The sequence below is a fragment of the Phyllobates terribilis genome, unplaced genomic scaffold (genome assembly GCF_046119375.1).
Source record: "Phyllobates terribilis strain yellow unplaced genomic scaffold, ASM4611937v1 Scaffold_7__3_contigs__length_470593459, whole genome shotgun sequence".
Lineage (NCBI taxonomy): Eukaryota > Metazoa > Chordata > Amphibia > Anura > Dendrobatidae > Phyllobates > Phyllobates terribilis.
Genome location: NW_027362767.1, coordinates 232,243,463 through 232,262,401, shown reverse-complemented (window position 1 = coordinate 232,262,401; position 18,939 = coordinate 232,243,463).

Genomic DNA, 18,939 nt, shown 5'->3' with positions numbered 1-18,939 from the left:
GTCTGACACATAGTCAACGCCTAGAGACGATGGTACAGGAGTATCTCCAAGTAAACATTGAAGCCACGACTGTGTCACTGGACCCTTGCTCTTTTTGGGCTTCCAATCTGGATAAATGGCCGGAGCTAGCCACTTACGCCTTGGAGATCTTGTCATGCCCCGCAGCCAGCGTTCTGTCTGAACGTGTGTTCAGCGCTGCTGGTGGTGTGCTGACAGATAAGCGCACGCGGCTCTCCACTGATAATGTAGACAGACTCACGTTCATAAAGATGAACAAATGATGGATCCGAAACGACTTTTCTACCCCTGTGTCATCCTGGGGAGAGTAAAAGCTTGATGATTGGTTAAAATCACCCTACCAACCGTTTTAAGCTTTCAAATTACTAATCATGTTTATCTGTATCTTGACTGGAAAATAATTTGGGCTTTGTAGCAGTGTGCAGCACTGATCCTATTAGGCCATCTATACTAAAGCTTCACCAGATTTATGACCCTCATATTGTCAGAATTCGAAGTAATCATGACTACTGGGTTGCCACACTCTTAGATCCCCCAAACTTTTCGATCAACCTTTTCATTTTAATAAAGACCAAAAAAATGGTCATTTTTGAAATTATAAGCATTAGCAGGTTGTTAGAAACTGAAATCAAACAGTTTTCAACTCAAAACTTTATTCTAGGTGATGTTACATTTTCACATAGGACCCCTTGTTCGAAAGGAGCTTCTGAACTCTCTCGTCCATTGAATTTGTCAGGTTTTGGATGGTTTCTGCTTCAATTGTTTTGCATGAGGACAGAATACCCTCCCAGAGCTGTTGCTTAGATGTGAACTGCCTCCCGCCATCATAGACACTCCTTTTAATGATGCTCCAAAGGTTCTGAATGGGGTAGAGGTCAGGGGAGCATGGGGGTCACACCATAAGTTTGTCCCCTTTTATGCCCATATCAGCCAGAGATGCAGATGTTTTATGTGCAGCATGAGATGTTGCATTATCATGCAGAAACATGATCTTGCTGTGAAATACACGGTTCTTCTTCTTGAACCATGGCAGGAAGTGCTGTTTGAGAAAATCCACATACATTATGGAGTTCATCTTTAGCGCCTTCAGGGATCCTAAAGGGGCCGACAATCTCTCTCCCCATGATTCCAGCCCAAAACATTACTCCACCTCCTCCTTGTTGGCGCTGTAGCCGTGTTTGCATGGGGTGTCCATCAACCAGCCATCCTCCACTCCATCCATCTGGACCATCGAGCGCTGCACGGCACTCATCCGTGAACAAAACAGTTTTGAAATCAGTCTTCATGTAATGTTTGGCCCACTGTAGCCGTTTCTGCTTGTGTGAAGTGGATAGAGGAGGTCGACAGGATGGCGCATGCACAGCTGCAAACCTCTGAAGGACCCTGCATCTTGTTGTTCGGGGGACGTTGGAGGCACAAGCAGCTTCAAAAACTTGTCTGCTGCTATGACAAGGCTTTTTTGCCGCTGCTCTTTCAACCTGACGTAATTGCCTGTAGGAAAGAGTCCTCAATTTGCCCTTATCAGCACGCACACGTGTGTACTGTGAATCAGCTACATACTTCTTGATTGCCAAGACACTTCATCCTGATCATCGCACAATGTTGATTGTAGTCATGCCTTGACCTAAACACTCCACAATTTGTTGCTTCTCAGCAGCCGACACATCCTTTTTCTTTCCCATTTTGGCAGAAAATGTAGGCTGCTTAATAATGTGAGAGAGCCTTCTTAAGTAGTCTTGCCTTTCATTGGACACACCTGTTAAACTAATTAGCACAGGTGTCTGCAATTGCTTACAGTGATATAAAGAGCCCTGACACACATCACCATCAATGAGTTTAACTGACAAACAAACAAATTCTTCCCTTATCACCCCTTTTTGCATAATAATTTGGAACGCGGTGTACATGTGCTTTTCCACAAAACACCAGTGGTTCACGTAGTGAATCTTACAGTTCTAACTTGCCAACCGTGGTCTGTATGGAGTTGTTCAATAAAGGGCCCAAAATTAAGATAACATAGATGGGAGAGGTCTCTATGAATAGGAATTCCTAAGTATTTGATACCCTGTGAGGGCCAGGCAAAGGGAAAGTTGGACTGGATGGAATCCTATATGGATTTGGGGAGGGAGACATCGAGGGCCTCAGACTTCGCTGCATTGATTTTAAAATTTTACCATGTAACAAAGTGATCTATTTCAGCCATAACAGCATGGATGGATATATGTGATTGAGTGATATATACTAGGACATCATCAGCAAATAGAGAGCACTTGTACTCGGTGCCTCCCACCTCAATCCACCTAATATTGGGGTTATGGCGAATTGATGAGAGCAGGTGCTCCGTCACTAGGATGTATAAGAGAGGGGACAGAGGACATCACTGCCTTGTCCCATTGGTGATTGTGAAAGGTGATGAAAATGTTCTGACGCACCCCCTGGGCCTTGGGACACCCGGAGCCGGACCCTTTTTGGTGGATGCTGGTGGTTGTAGTCTTCGTGGCGGCGACCCGGTTCCGTGGCTCAGGGCGGTCAAACCAGTGGCGGAACTATTTATGTGGTTTTGATGTTTAAATGTCCGACTACGCCACCCGTGGATTGCGGTCAGAGTGAACCGCCGCTACAGGGCAGACCGCTGAGGCTGGTGTTGTGGGTGCAGCAGAGCGTAGCATAACTCCCCACGGGAGGAGTATAGCCTCAGGGCAGTGTATGCGGAGGATGGGGGTGATGGTGCAGGGCAGCAGCAGTAACGACACGGAGTCAGTGATGCAGTTCAGGGCCTTTACTCACAGTTCTTATTATCCAGACCACGTCTGCAGGTAACGGCTGCCCACGTCGTACTGTGCTCACCAGGTGAGGGGCTCAGACAACTCCCAGATAACTTTGGAGCACTTCACAGGACCCCCTTTGTGTGTCCTTTGTCTGGCCTTTCTTACCAACACTTCTGTCCGGCTGCCTCGGGCCTCCTCTTGGTAAACTTGGCACCAGTTTCCCTGACCCTATGTGGTGCCTTCCTAGCGGGTGTAGCGAGGGGCTGCGCCACATAAAATGTCAGAGCCTCCGGTTTCTAGCTGAGGGTCGTTTCCTGCCTCCACTAGTTCGGGGACCGGTCTCCCCCTTTGGCCTGACCCCTCCACGCAGGTGGATTCGGGCGTGCGGTGGCGACTCGCCCGTCCGCACCCCTGGGATCCCTTCATTCCTCGTTCCTGGAGCCTTCTCCGCTCCTCTTCCTTCCTTCTCCCTCTTCCAGGCCTGGGCCTCTGTTACTAGGCCCGCCTCCGGAGCAGAGCTCATGCAGAGCCCCTGCTCCCTGCCACTTCTGCTCAGACTTCTCTGCACTGAACTAAGATGGTGCCCACCTTTTATACTCCCTTCTCAATGCACCCAGGAACTGCTTCCTCCCTGCTCCTGCACTACAGGGTTCCCCTTCCTCAGTGTTCCCTCCCCCCACTCCAGCCAGGGACAGGGACTGTCGTGCCCATCTCAGGGGCATATTGGTCGCCCTGCCCCACGGCAATGTGGTGTAATGCATGCAGGTGTCGGGTCCTGATCCACACTCCATCCTTACCTGAGAGTGAGATATCACACCTCTGGGTGAGGTGCAATACGTCTGTAGCAACCAAGCCCTCAAGGTGCTACAGTTCCATTTATCTTCAGCCTAGGTGACGTATTGCGATACAGGGCCGTGATTTTGGCTATAAAAGGGTCCCCTAGACCCCTACCCCAAGCTTTTTAAGAGAATCATATATGGCGTGCCAGGAGACTCTATGGAATGCTTTCTCAGCATACAACGAGAGTATCTAATTACAAATTTTTAACTGCATCTAGCCCAGGAAATACTTTGTGCCTAGTAGCAGTGTCTGCTAGTCAGCGGATTATCCCGGCTGTTAAGCAAGCTGCACCACCTGTAGTTTAGACACTTAATTTTTTCAAAGGAAATGCTTCGGGACCATGGGATACTTAGTGAAGAGCATCAGGAGGCACCCCAAGGCATAGGGGCTGGGACTGGCAGTAGGATGCCTTGCGGTGGACAGCCGAGCTCGATCCTTATAAAAGCTTTTTAACTGCAGCAGCTTTAGTGGACGCTACTGGAGCTGGAATTACCGCGGCTGCTGGCATGAGACTTGCCCTCCAATAGATCCTTGTAAATGGATTTAAAGTGTATTCATTCAAATTAGAGAGACAATTTAAATTAAAAAGCTTAGAGCTGCCTCCACCACAGGGGGGCTCGCTCGACCCACCAGCGGACAGGCACCAGTATTGGGAGAGGGGGGCTGGCCGTCAGGGTTCACCGCGGCTCTGGCACAAACCCGGCGACACGGAGGTGGCACGGGTAGGAGCGGACTGGCCGTGTCGGCTTCTCACTTTTTGGATTTTAGAAGGGCATGACATGCCTATATCTGTGTCTCCCCCTCCTTTTACTCCTCCACCTCTTTTATTTTCGCATGACTATATGTACTTGTCACTTTTCCATGTGTTACTTATGTCTTCTGAGCAGTTTGTCAGCTTTTGGACACATTTGAAGGGGTTTTCTATGTGTTTCTATGTGTTTTTGTTTGCCTGCCATTGGTTTTAACGGTGTTCGAAGGTGTTCGACGAACAGTTCGACGAACAGTTCGGCGAACACACGGGTGTTCGACGAACCGAACCGAACTCGAACACTACGGGGGTGGCTCAACACTATTAACTACCCCTCGTCTATTTTTTTTTAAGCTGACAACTTTTATTGTATTGAGGCTCATGAGTTTACCCTTAATTCCATATGTTTATATATTAAGCTAATATTATAATTTATGTACAGTAAATACATTTTTTGTGAAAATCTTGGAATTCAAGATAAAACATAAGGTCGTGGTTTAACAGTTTAATTATTACCTTTAAAGAATATTCCAGTCAGTTTTTCCCGAGCCTGAAATGACTTTATACAAGGAAAGAATAAATTATTTTCAACTTTGAAAAAAAAATGGAAAGAAGACAGACTTGTTTAAAGGGATATCCGCATTTTAGAATATGAAGGCATTTTACTAGGATATGCTATAACCTTATGATTGATAGGGATTTGACCTCTGAGACCCCGACTCATCCCAAGAACAAAGGGGTAGCCAGGAGCACTACTGTGCAGGGGGAAAAACTGTGAATGAGCCGCAGCTTTTTACTATCACGGCAGCCCCCTTTTATTCTTTGATCTCGTCAGTCAGACCTCCGGAGATCAGGGAGTGATGGCATGTGTGCAGATATGAAAGGAAATATTCTAATGAGACGGGGCAAATAAGGAAAAAGTAAACTATGCAAAGAAGGGAAAACCTCACATGAACTGATGAGCGAGGAGAAAAAGGAAAGGAAAGGGGGGGAATGTGTTATCTAATAAACATCAGGAGGTCCGTGTGCGTAAATCCACTCTGTATCCTTTTTAACACAAGTTATCTAGCTTTCAATAACTCCCTCCATTCCAAATATTAAGTTGCATCGACTAAAAATAAGTTTCTTGACCAAATTAAAAATCCAAAGTTTGATCAACTTTTAACAGTAGTATTATTAAAAGTTGATCAAACTTTGGATTTTTAATTTGGTCAAGAAACTTATTTTCAGTCGATGCATCTGAATATTTGGAATGGAATACTATTATTAAAAGTTGACCAAACTTTGGATTTTTAATTTGGTCAAGAAACTTATTTTCAGTTGATGCATCTGAATATTTGGAATAGAATACTATTATTAAAAGTTGATCAAACTTTGGATTTTTAATTTGGTCAAGCATCTTGTTTTTAGACCATAACCTTCCTTTAGGACCCTGCTTGTAGATATTTATATTCCTACAATCAGAATATATGAAGAAATTGTGGTATTGCTAAACAAAAAAGTTATGCGTCTTTTGCAGGAATGTATATTGTCTACGAACCGAGGCAGAAATACTGTCTCCATCCTGCCACCAAGCTCGGAACTGAAGACAATCCATCCAGCTGCCACTAGAAATGTCAACATGGGAGAAATGGACGGAAAACCAGACAATGTGTCATACACGGCACAAGTCGCCTCTAGCTCGTGTCTCGGTTGATGAAGATATGAAGGAAGTTCTTTATATTGTAGGCCTACAGCTTATTAACCTTTACCACTAAAGATCATGATTTAGCTGTCTGACAGACGGCATGCCTTAATGGTGACACAATGCCAAAGTCAGACCCAGTGAGGACTCCATCTAGACTTGTGTTGACGTCATATTTAAAGATGGTAATGATTCCCCAAAACTCTTAGGCTACCAAAAAAAATCAACCGCATTAATAAAAAAAATGTAAAAATCTATAATGGAATCATAGGTTTCTATAAAACAGTGATACATTGTAGATGGTAGGAAAAAAACTTTATAGGTTATAAATGTCAATGCCAACATGTAATCTATGTGTGATTATATGTTACCTCTTTAAATTTTATTATGGAACTATGTGAGATTGCAAATTGTTTTACTCAGTAAATGAGCGAAAGTTACCCTCTGTGGTTGGTGGCCCTCTGCTGACTGTAAGAAGTTTTACAACTTGTGGGAAGAGTAAGAAAGGGACAATTATAGCTGAGGATAATTCTTACCATATTATTTGTTATAACGAGGTGAAGAAAACAATTGTCTGGCATCGTAGGTGGGCAGGCTTGTTTATTTTCACATTTGCTGGTTATAATTGACCCTTATTATATTTGCTTTTTGTCAGTCTGGCATCATGTACAGAAGTAATTATACTACAGGTTGGTGGATGTTATTTACTCATGGTTTGGGATTGACAAAGTTAATTTGTGTTAAATTACCCCTTGAATAGGATCTGTAGTTTTGGCATGATTAGTCCCATGACAAGAGCCTAAAATACACTTACATGTGACACGCCGTGAGACAGGGCAGTCAGGAGGTCCGAGGTTGGATACCAGGAGGGCTCGTAGTACTCAGGGGCAAGACAAAGGCGTGGTCAAGTCACAGTCGTGGGTCAAATGCCAGGAGGGTACGTCAAGATAAAGGGATAAGAGAAACGGATAGCCAGAGACTAAGTCTGGGATCAGGTACATGAGGTCACAGAGGCATGATACACATAAATAGTCAAGGCAAATCCAAGGTCCGACAACAAAGATCAAGAAATCAGACACAGAGCGCTGAGAACACACCCCACTGAGCAAAGCTACAGCTGAAAATGGTCTGTTCACAGCCAGCCAGCTAAATAGCTAGTGAAGATCAGGAAACACCTGGAGGAAAGCCAGCAGGCTAGGCCAGATTGAGCAGCAGTACTGTCACTCACCATACTGACAGCCCAGCACACCCCAGCCTCAGATTGGATGACTGGGTTGTCACTCACCATACTGACTGCCCAGCACACCCCAGCCTCAGATTGGATGACTGGACTGTCACTCACCATACTGACCGCCCAGCACACCCCAGCCTCAGATTGGACGACTGGGCTGTCACTTACTATACTCACAGCCCAGCACACTCCAGAACCTATAGGACAGCTGAGCTGTCACTCGCAGTACCCTTAGGACACAGTGAGTGATGAAACTGTGACATTAGTCCCATCTATACAACCCATTTTTAAATGAAGTCAGACTGGCAAGTGGCTGACAATCATAGATCTGGCCTTTGAAATGACCAGCAAACACTTATGGCTCTGGTTATACCTGCGCTTGTAAATATTCTTTGGACTATTTGGGCTATGGACACCTTTAGGATGGAAGTAAAAAAATATTTCACATATGTTAGTGGCTCCCTTTAGTTAATACAATTGCTCTAAATTTCAGTCTGTGATCATCAGTCCTTCATTCATTTTAAACACCCTGATAGGCAGTTTACAGCCTTATCCAAGTTTCCGATTTTTCTATTGTGGGAGTGTTCCTCTCTGTAATACATGCTGGATGTGAGGTCTTTGTGCATACAGGGTGCTGCTGTCTTCACTTGCTTTCATGTTTTTTACCTTTTAACTTTCATGTCTCCCCTATTTCCTCATAGATTGTAGCTTGCGAGGAGGGCACTCACTTCTCTTGGTATCAGTTGAAATATGTGTTTACTCTGTTATGTCTTTATTGACCACTCTGAAATGTAAAGTGCTGCGGAATTTGTTGGCGCTATTGAAATAAAAATTATTATTATTAAGTAACGGCCCAGCTCTAATACCCCACTTATTTTCTTTCAATGTGCCTCCATTTTCTTCCATATTGCCTGTTTTTTCTTCTCTCCATAAGGCTTAAGATACTTTCTCCCCTGTCTACTACAGATCCATAAGCAACCCTCTCCCCCTCCCTCCTGCTATCTCTAACACTGAGACAAGGAGGATGGATTTGCATTGTTATTTGTAGATCATTTGGCTAGATAAAAGAAAATTAAAGACACTGAAGAAAATAGTAGAAAATTTTCAGTGAAAGCTTTTTCGTAAGTTGCATAAGTTTGCATGTAGGAAACAAATGAACAAAAAAGTAAACAATTTTGTACGAAGGTGTACACAGCTTTGAAATGAAGGACACAAACAACGACAACCCTATTCAACAAAATTCAAAAATGTAACAAAAAATTCACCGGGTCCGAATGGACCTCTGTGGGCAACGCAACAGAAAGCTGGCGAAACTGCGCTGGGCAGACGCTCCTCGTGGATTTCTGGTGATTTGGACCCAGTGTATGTTTTTTCATTTTTGAATCTCTATCCACAGATCACAGATAAATGCAGCGAGAGCGCAACGGCACATTGTGTTAGTTGCGATTAAGTAGTGTTGTGCACAAAACTACAAGGGGAGAATCCACGACTTATGTTTTGTTTTCCCATCCACTTTAGAAAATATCAAAGCTGGACGAGTTTACATTTCTCTTTCTTTTTTCCATATAGTATTTATTATAACAGGATCTTTCAGGTTTCCCTATTCTTTTCGGTAAAAGTGATGGAATCGGAGAAAGAGTCTCCTAGCGCTCTAACGCAGATGTGAACTAAGCCTAATATCGACTGAGAAAAGCGTGGCTTGAATGGAGTGAAGCTGAATGAGCGGTACGTATCATTTTGGTGCACTGTTTTTATAGAATTTCATTTTTTCCCATCTGCTAAATATATTCTATATTGTGTTTCAGTTCTGCCCTCAGAGACCCTAAATATAAAGGGCTCTTGGGCTCTAAAAATGGTCAGACCCTTGACCCGTGACCACTTTATATATACCTGTGACCATATAGAAAATATTTATGTATGCAGTAAAGTATTTGATAAGCATTGTCATAACAGTTGTCTATGGCATTAGTATCTATGTCTAGATTCTCTTACAGAAACCTTTGCACAATTCTTTGATGGTCCACCAGATTCATACATTGGTAAACTATCCAGGAACTTTAGTTATGTCTTTGTACATGACAGCTGAATCTGGATGAAAGGAAACGCACTAAGTGTTTGCTATGCAGTAGACAAATGTTCCACTTATAATCTGAAAACTGTTGACCAAGGAGTACTACATCCAAGTTACTGAAATGCAGCACTTTGGTTGCAGAGCTGCCACTTGATGCAACATCCATTGGGCCAACCCAATATAAAATGACTCAAAGCAGCCAGAATTACCAGATACTTTTACAGCTAGAAGTGAGGAGTATCATAGTGTAGCCTCATCCTTAATACCTTCTTATAACACAGAAATCATATCTTGGGCATCCAGGTAGTTGGTCTAATGCAACAGTGTCAATGGTAACCCATATCAACCAACAAAGACTACGACTTAAAAGTAGTCCACTTAATGCTTCAGTTTTCTCATTTTCCACTCTCTCACACTCTCATCACAGGACATTTCAGGTCTTCTTCACTCGCACTCGCTCTGGCAGCCAGGTAGACTTTAACTTGGACCCAGTTTCTCACAAAGGCTCAAAACGGGTCATCCCTCCCATTGTCTACTCCCTACAATCCAGTGTGGAGTCCAGTATAGCCCAACACTATGCTTTAAGTCTATATCCAAGGCCAACTGGGCTACCAGATCCCACTAAAGTCTATCATGGATTTCAGAGATTCTTCCAACCCCACTAATAGACTAACAAACTATGGTTTTATGGGGTATTTTGGCTCAGCTCACTTCTCTATATGGAGATCATGTCTACTGATGCCAAGAAGGAGAGTGATGGGGTGCTACGCCAGATGACCTGGCCTCCACAGTCACCAGACCTGAACCCAATCGAGATGGTTTGGGGTGAGCTGGACCGCAGAGTGAAGGCAAAAGGGCCAACAAGTGTTAAGCATCTCTGGGAACTCCTTCAAGATTGTTGGAAGACCATTTCCGGTGACTACGTCTTGAAGCTCATCAAGAGAATGCCAAGAGTGTGCAAAGCAGTCATCAAAGCAAAAGGTGGCTACTTTGAAGAACCTAGAATATAAGACATATTTTCAGTTGTTTCACACTTTTTTGTTAAGTATATAATTCCACATGTGTTAATTCACAGTTTGGATGCCTTCAGCATGAATGTACAATTTTCAAAGTCATGAAAATACACAAAAATCTTTAAATGAGAAGGTGTGTCCAAACTTTTGGTCTGTACTGTATATTTTTTAACTTGATGGCAATATTACTCATTTGAAATCTGCCCTGTTTTGCCCCCATCATCACCTAAAGGATGCTTCTCAGGCTCTATTTATCGTTTAGTTGCAATTGGATCTGTTCTGCTGTAGTTCCAGTGCTTTTGGTCGATCATGCACAGTGCAGTGTCTCTCGGCTGACTTCCTGCCACCATAGCTCTGCTGTGCCTCCACCTCTGACATAAGGTTTATTCTACCTTTAGTGTACACTCTATGCATCTGTGCACTCTCTGCTCCTGTACAGTACCCTGCATGGCTGATTTTATCTCCCATCATCTACATCAATGTAGCTGCTGGTGAGTTTTTACATGATTGTTAAGTGGTTTTTAGCAGAGTTCAACTCTCCTGCACTTCCCCAAAACAGAGCTTGTAATAACGAGTCTGTGCAGAGCTGAGCTGTGTTTGTTGCCTGCTGTTGACAAATCAGTGATGTAAAACTGCACATGCTCCTCTGTTGATCCATATGGCAGAAAATAATCTTCTTCATTTGCATCAACAGAACAACATTTGCAGTTTCACATCACTAATCTGTTAGCAGCAGGCAACAAACACAGCTCAGCTGTATACTACCTAGTAATTATAAGCTCCAATTGGAGGAGGAGGGTTGAACTCTTAAAAAAAAACAGCTAACAGTGATGTAAAAACACACAGGCAACTATACTGATTTAGATGGCAGTAGATCAGAAGATAAATTCGCTCAAGCAGGGAACTGCACAGAAGCAGAGAGTCCACAGAAGCATAAGATGAATTATACACTTAGATTAGCATAATAATAAGTCAGATAGGTGAGGATAGTCAGGAGCCCACAGGAGAGGGATGGAGGGGTCTGCAGCACTGAGGAGAAGCAAAGTGCTGTTTGGAAATTAAGTTTTAGCAGATAAGAATAGTAGCACCCATTCAGCTATGTGAAGCAGATATAGAAGAAAAAGTACACGAAAGAAACGTTATGTTTGGTTAGTCTGTATATTAACAATAAATATGTATTTAATGTGCTTTGTGAAAAATAATGTGATTATAACAATAAGCCTTTAAAGAGGGCCTGTCACCGGGTTAAAAAGTGCCCAGTTTTGCTTCTATTTTATTGCCACTGATCAGCGAAGTAATCGTTTGTGGTGCTTTTTTTTATTTTTGTTCTTGTTTTAAAACCACCATATGGTTCCAGATACATGGGTCTTTTTATATAGTGCTAATTAAATGGTCATTAACAATGGGGCGTGGCTCACAGAATTCGCTGGAGACATATCTTTAGCCTGCTCTTCGTTATTACCCTATGAGGAACTCTTCCTTGGTAAAGACGATAAGATAAAAAAAAACAAAAACTGGCGACGTTTCACCTCTTTAAGTAGCAAAACTAACTTTTATTGATTAATTACAAGAAGTGCAGTTACATAATCTACTACTTGAGGCGCTAGTAATGTAACACACTTTTCCTGCCAATCTGAGGTTGAGATTTTTACTAGCGCCTAGAAGAACGATAGCTTTTCCATGCTATATCTGTTGAACAGCTGTGCCTTCTTCTTCACCCCATGCTTTCTTTTTACTCTATATTCCGTGATGTGCTCTTCACAAACTCTACGACTCTAGGGAATAGTCACAACCTCCTTATAAACTCTAGTGTCTGCATTTGCGGAATTAAAAACTAAAATCATCTCTAGTTTCTGGGAAAGTAAAAATGTGATGTGACCCTTCTGCTGTTCTGAGTGCGTGAGGCAAACGCATAGCTCATCATATATTAAACACTGCATTGACATTTCCCACAAGGTCTGCTCTTTAAATTCAGTCATTAGGGTGCATGCCTATATGATTACTCACATTTGCTCCAACTATGAATAAGTTGATGCTCCAGGATTGAATATTTTAGCAAATAGCAGCAAAAACAAAAGAAATGTCCAAAGTGGAATCTGATTGTCCACAGTGGGTCATCATCAAACATGGCCAATTCTGACATGATGACAGGTCCTCTGCAAGTAAATTCCATCGATTATCTTGTGACATTAGCACGTGGTGATGGTGGGCAGCAGTAAATTCTTGATTTGTTAGAATGCAGAAAAAATGGGAAAACGTAAGGATCTGAGTAACTTTAACAATGGTCAAAATGTAGAGATGAGCAAATATGCCGAAATTCGAATTTGACCAATTCAAATTTTGTTTTGCTCAAAGTAATTCTATGAATATCGATTGCTTCTTATTGTCACCTGAGGTCTCTCCATACCCCAGAGCATAATAAACATAGGGTGAAAAAAAGAAATAAATACTCACCTCGCTCTTACCCGTCCTGGCCACTGCAGCCTGCCATCTTGTACTCCGCACTTCTTCTCACGTTTTCTTCACTTGGCCGAGAGTAGGCCTCAGATATCATGGCGGCATGATGTATGTCACCTGTCGTGGTGTCTGTTGACCACTCGGCACCCTATGCTCAGTGCTAAATGAAGATTGAGGAAGAAGACATGAGAGGAGGCACAGAGCCCCAGACACCAGGCTGTGGTGGCAGGACAGGAAAACGGTGAGGTAAGAATTTTTTTTTTCACCATTTTACTCCTCCGTACACAAAGCAAATCGCAAAAAAATTGAAAAAGATTAAACTCATCTCAAAAAGATTTGCTCATTCTAACAAATTGTGATTATTAGACAGCTAGGAGAGGGCATCTCTTAATAGCTTGGAATGTTCTTGGTATGTTTTAGTCATTACCAAAAGTGTTTCTAGAGAGGACAAGAGGTGAACCAGTGATAAGATAAGGGTGGCAGTGGTATATGAGGTGAAAGAAGGCTGAACCTTCTCATCCGATCCTACAGAAGAGTTACTGTTGAGCACGGTGGCTCAATGGTTAGCATGGTGGTTCAGTGGTTAGCATGGTGGCTCAGTGGTTAGCATGGTGGCTCAGTGGTTAGCACAGTGGCTCAGTAGTTAGCATGGTAGCTTTGCAGGGCTGGGGTCCTGGGTTCAAATCCCAAGGACAACCTCTGGAAGGAGTTTGTATGTTCTCCATCTGTTTGGGCGGGTTTTCTCTTGTTTCTTCCCACATTTTAAGACATAATGGTAGGGAAGATTGTGAGCCCCATTGGGGACAGCAATGATAATATATGTAAAATGCTATGGAATATGATGGTGCTATATAATAAAAGCATATTAGGTAGATAACACGCTGTTAGAAACAATTAAAAGTGTTCTCCTGACTTTCCTTTGCTTTTATTATTCTGTCCTTCCAGCATTGGAAATCTGCTCTCCATGCACTGACTCCCCAATGATCATGATATAGATTTGGGTTTCTACCAAACAACCAATCTGAAGAGGAGAGCAGTGGGAAGGAGGGAGCAGAAGCCTGAACCAATAATAAGACAGATGGTGTGTCTCAGACTACCTCAGACTCCCTGTGGACACTGTAGATAGGGTAGAGTCACAATTAAGGCTCTGTCCTAATGGGGCTGAGCGAAAAAGCAGTCAAGCAGCAAGGAAAAACATAACAAGTAATCATCCACTGTATGTACTGACTTAAAGAGGTTGCCCACTACTTTACCATTGATGACCTATCCTATCCTTCTCTGACTTGAGCAGGGCAATACATATAAAAGGTTTCCCAAGGCTGAGGTGTCCACAGTTCGGGACCCAGTCTTTTGTCTGCCCTTATTCACACAGGTCACTTCTGATACATGGTAAGGTTATTAATAATAGACAGTGTAGGACTGTCCCGAATAGGGTCTCCTTGCCGTGGTGGGATGGCTTTTATGCTATTTTTGATCAAAAACAGTGTTACTAAGAACCCTATGTTATTTAAATGCACTTTTGCTTTTTACTGCTTTAGTTACAGCAGGGTTTGTACTCATTTTGTTTCTTGTAGGTTTTGTCTGTTTCATGGCCAATGTGAACGTGCATTTATTTGCTGCATGTATACCAACTCAAACCCCAGCTCAATGTGCGCGTTTTTTCTTGACTTCATATAGTAGCAAACAGAGGTGTTTTATCTGCAGGCTCCATCAGATGACGAGCTTATGGAGCAATATCCCTTTAATCTGTAGAATTTGATATGAAAAAGGAGCAAGCTCACGTCAATGCTATTCAGAAATGCAAAAAAATAATAATAATGACATAAAACAAAAGAAGTATATATGTGCAAAATGAATGGCTCAGTTATAATCTGTTACTTTTCGTGTTATGGAACATTTTAGATAATGAACTGAGAAGACAATGGAAGATTGTATTAGAGCGTATTAAAATAGGATTTGTTACTCACTAGCTGTGATAAAAGAATTAAGTGTGTCTGGAGGAGAAACGGATGAGAACTCTGAGACTGTAGATGTTGAAATTTTCAGTTTGCAGAGAGACACTAAAATGTTGTTTGCTTAATTGCGCCCACAGGCCCCATGTGGTCTATGAAAAATATAGCATCCAAGTTCCATATTTTATTACTTTATTTCTATTTTTGGCTGGTCTTTAACCCAATAGAAGTCATACATTTCTTGTCAGTGGCTCAGATTGAAAATTAACAAACAATGATGGTCCTAAAGTTGGTCCTGTTCTGAAGCTATATATTTTCCATTCGAGCCATAGTCCCATGAGCAGTCAGCATGCCAATAGTATGTCATTTTTTAGACTGTTATGGTGCCCAATCATTAAAATTTTGAACCAGTCCTAAAGAAAAAGTGTAAATCCTCTCTTATTGCGTTGGGAGGCACAAGATGCTGAATTCCTAAAATTTCTACCTCCATAATTTTGGAGACATGTCAGTTGCCACACTACTAAGAAATACTATAATCCTATAAGACTAACAATACAAATATGACAAAGATTGATATGTTGGATAAAGACAAATGAACACTCTAGGCAGCGTATTCTATGCTTTCAGGATTGGATCACGGTCGACAGAGGCCCCTGGGTGTAGCAATCATAGACATTGTAGGAACCCTATCTCCTCTTTTTAGTTCTTTAGATGGCCATTCTTTGGTCTTCTAATTTTTATTTTTTACATTTCAGCGCCTATACTATCTAGAAGGCTAGATGATATATAATGGAGTAGGCATCAGGCTTATCTGTTACTCTTAAATGGATTCTATCAGAACAATGTAGGGGGCTGGCGGGTGAAGAAGATGTCGAGGCAAGAAGGGGTTGTTGTGTTGTATTTATATAATGTTATTTATTTTGATAAAAGTGTTTGCTGTGTGAATTCCCTATGGCCGATTATTGTATGCCGGTTCTCCCATAGGCTCTGCCTGAGGCCGTCCCTGGGATGCGTGAGGTCTGTCCAGAAGGGGGAACCATACAATAGATAGGGATTCAGTACTCTACACTGCTTAGACATTAGTTATTTAATCCAGGGGTTACATCATTAACTGGGAGGGGTTTAGAACTGCTTTATAGAAAATCAATTCCGGGTTGCAGACAGTAGGGGGAGAGTCAGAGAGTGAGCTAGTCAGAGAAGACTTGGGCAGTGAGACTGCCAATCGGGAAGGTCTATGGCAAGGCCACCCCAGTCCTGAGTTCAAGACCCCAATGCACAGATCCGGTGAAGGGCCTGTTCCATGTCCAGAGAGAGAGACTGAGTGTGGAAGAAGACTGAGGAGACAGGAAAACAGACTCCATTAGCAGTGACGGCAGTGAAGAAGTGTTTTAATAGTGCAAGTTGTCGGAATAGAATGAGGGCACGTTTGATACTGAATCTGGACGCCGACACAGTCCTAGGCTCACAGCCTGTTAGAGGTACTCAAGGCGAGGCCTCCATATCCCTGCAGGGGAGATTCTCAGCTGGGTCACAGAAGAAGTAGATGATGTTGGGTCTCAGGACAGGAAGAGAATGAACACTGGAAAGGCACATAACCAAGGGTACTTCACTAACCAAAGAACTTGTCTTGATCTGTATACTGCAGCCGTGTATGGAAGAATTGCACAGTAAAAGTGAGTATGTTAACCCGGATCTACGATCTCCTGCCTTGCTTGAAGTCAGTTCCTGTCCCAGGGACGGTGTAACAGTGAGTACAGAGAATACTCCAGTGCAGCACACACTCTGGTCTCAGTCCTTAATAGTAGAGCGGGCATTGGGCAAAGAATATAGAATTTCGGCACACAGCATGAAAGTAACGGCCCCGGGTGCTTCCCTCTACAACAAAACAACTGTTCAAACCAAGCACAGAGATTTCACCTCAAGAAATGTACCATAAAAAATAACCTTTAATGATAATCTTTAAAATGTTATTACCTAAACAATTATAGACAAAGATAACTGCAACCAAAAATCAAACTAAAGGGGAACAATGGGACCAGGATTATAAATGATAAGAAAAAATGGTATGGATAGGATACCCTATTGCAAAACTATCACCCCTACCTTGTACACACTTCATGTGCTGGAAGACTTTTTCTAGGTTTATATTACTGGACCTAACAATCTCAGTGCTACACATCTTCCCTCCAGTACTTTCCCAGTGACTTTGTCACAGTAGTTAATTGATAATCAGTTCAATTCTATGTTAATATATCTATGTATAGCATTTGGTACCTTTATAAAATTAGTTGCTGATTTATGTCGGCTTACAGCACAGTGCACCTTTATAGTCTTTTGCTTCTGCAATCTTCGTATAGGCATCTCTTACAATTATGTAATCTTTGACTGTTAGTGCTGTTGGTGTTTTTTTCATGGGTGCTCAGGTTGGTTAGGGCCAAATAGGGTTTATCAGGGAGCGGGGGCACCAACTGCGCATTTAGGGTGCCAACCTTCGTGGCAAGGTAGTGTTTGATAGCTTTGCCATACGGTATCCTATCGACACCATACCATATTTTCTTATCATTTATATTCCTGGTGCCATTATTCCCCTTTAGTTTGGTTTTTGATAGTGGCCATTTATGTCTATAATTGTTTAGGTAATAACATTTTAAAGATTATCATTAAAGGTTATCTTTTACTGTAAATTTCTTTGTAGATTTATGAACATCTTATCTTGGTTTTGACTGTGATTTCTCAAACCAAGCACAGGCATTCGGTGCACCCTCGGTGCGGCCAAACAGTTCTCACACCTTCCCACCTACTTGTTTTATCTCCGCCCCTCTCAGAGTCCTGTAAAGTCAGAGTTATCAGTCAAGTAAGACGGGGGCAAAGACAGATGGAAAGCAAGTAGTTGGGAAGGTGGGGAAACTGTTTGGCCGTGCCAAGGGTAAACTAGTAAATTTGGCTGGTGTGCATATCTAGGAAGTGATAAAGTGAAGAGCTCTAGGCAATTGCCACTAATGTCCTTCATATATTATAGACCTGAATACATTTGAGAAGCCAGATAGGATTCTAAAACATATAGGACATTCTTCAGATTGGAAAATTACTGGCACTCAATACAGATTTATTATACTATGAGAGAATGGAGGTTACTAAAACCTCATTTATTAATATTTTACCAAACTTAGTTGTGGCATTTCGGTGCAAATTCTACAAACAAACCTCTGTACCAAGTAATTGGGTTTCCAGCAAAATACTTTGAATTGCATGCAACTCTAGTGGATTAGACTTAAAATGTACGTGCCATTTCATAGAAACCTGTAGAGAAGCATGGTGTCACGGGGATACCGCAACAGAGTGGGGTCAGATGATCGCAGCGCCTGGTGAAACATATACCTGTGGTAGTTAGAATGGCTTCACCGTCCTATTAGCAGTTCTGGCTTTCTTTGCTCTGTTTCTACAAGGCTTAAACTGTCTAGTGGAGTTCTATGTCTTATTGCATCAGCTGTTCTGAGTTGGTTACTTCCCGCAGGTTTAAGAACCCTCCTCCTTTCTTTGCCAGTAACAGCTTACCACCTCCTGGTTTGGAGTTGAAGGAGAGTTCAGAGTTAGGAGCAGGCGGTTGGAGTAGTTTTCAGAAGGTTTCTGCGTGGATTTGGTTTGTCCCACCTACTCCTCCCTTGTTTCCCACTCGGTCGTTTTGTGAGTGTATTTGTAGTTTTGTTTTATACCTGTCTGTTTTCCACTCTCTGTCTGGTTTGTGTTATTCCATACGCTTCTTTCCCATTCCTCCTTGGGTGGGGGAGGAAAACAGATAGGCGTTCATATAGGAGCATAGCGAGGCATGAGACCCCGGCATTCCCACCATCAGGGGTAATCTGGGGAACAGGGATAGCCTAAGGTTCCCCTAGTTTGAGGGACAGGGTAGGAACCCATTGTCCCTGCAAATCCTACTGCAATATCATGACACATGACATTGCTGCAGTCACCGCCCACAACAAGTTAACATTGCTTTGATGGATATATCTGTCCCATATGTCCAGGAACTGTCCTAATATGCTCTGTAATTTGCTATTCACTTTTTATTAGGTTCCTCTTTATCAGCATTTTGCCTGCACCATAGGTGCTGACACTTCATTTCTGTAACTAGAGACAGATTACAAGGAGCTATGGTC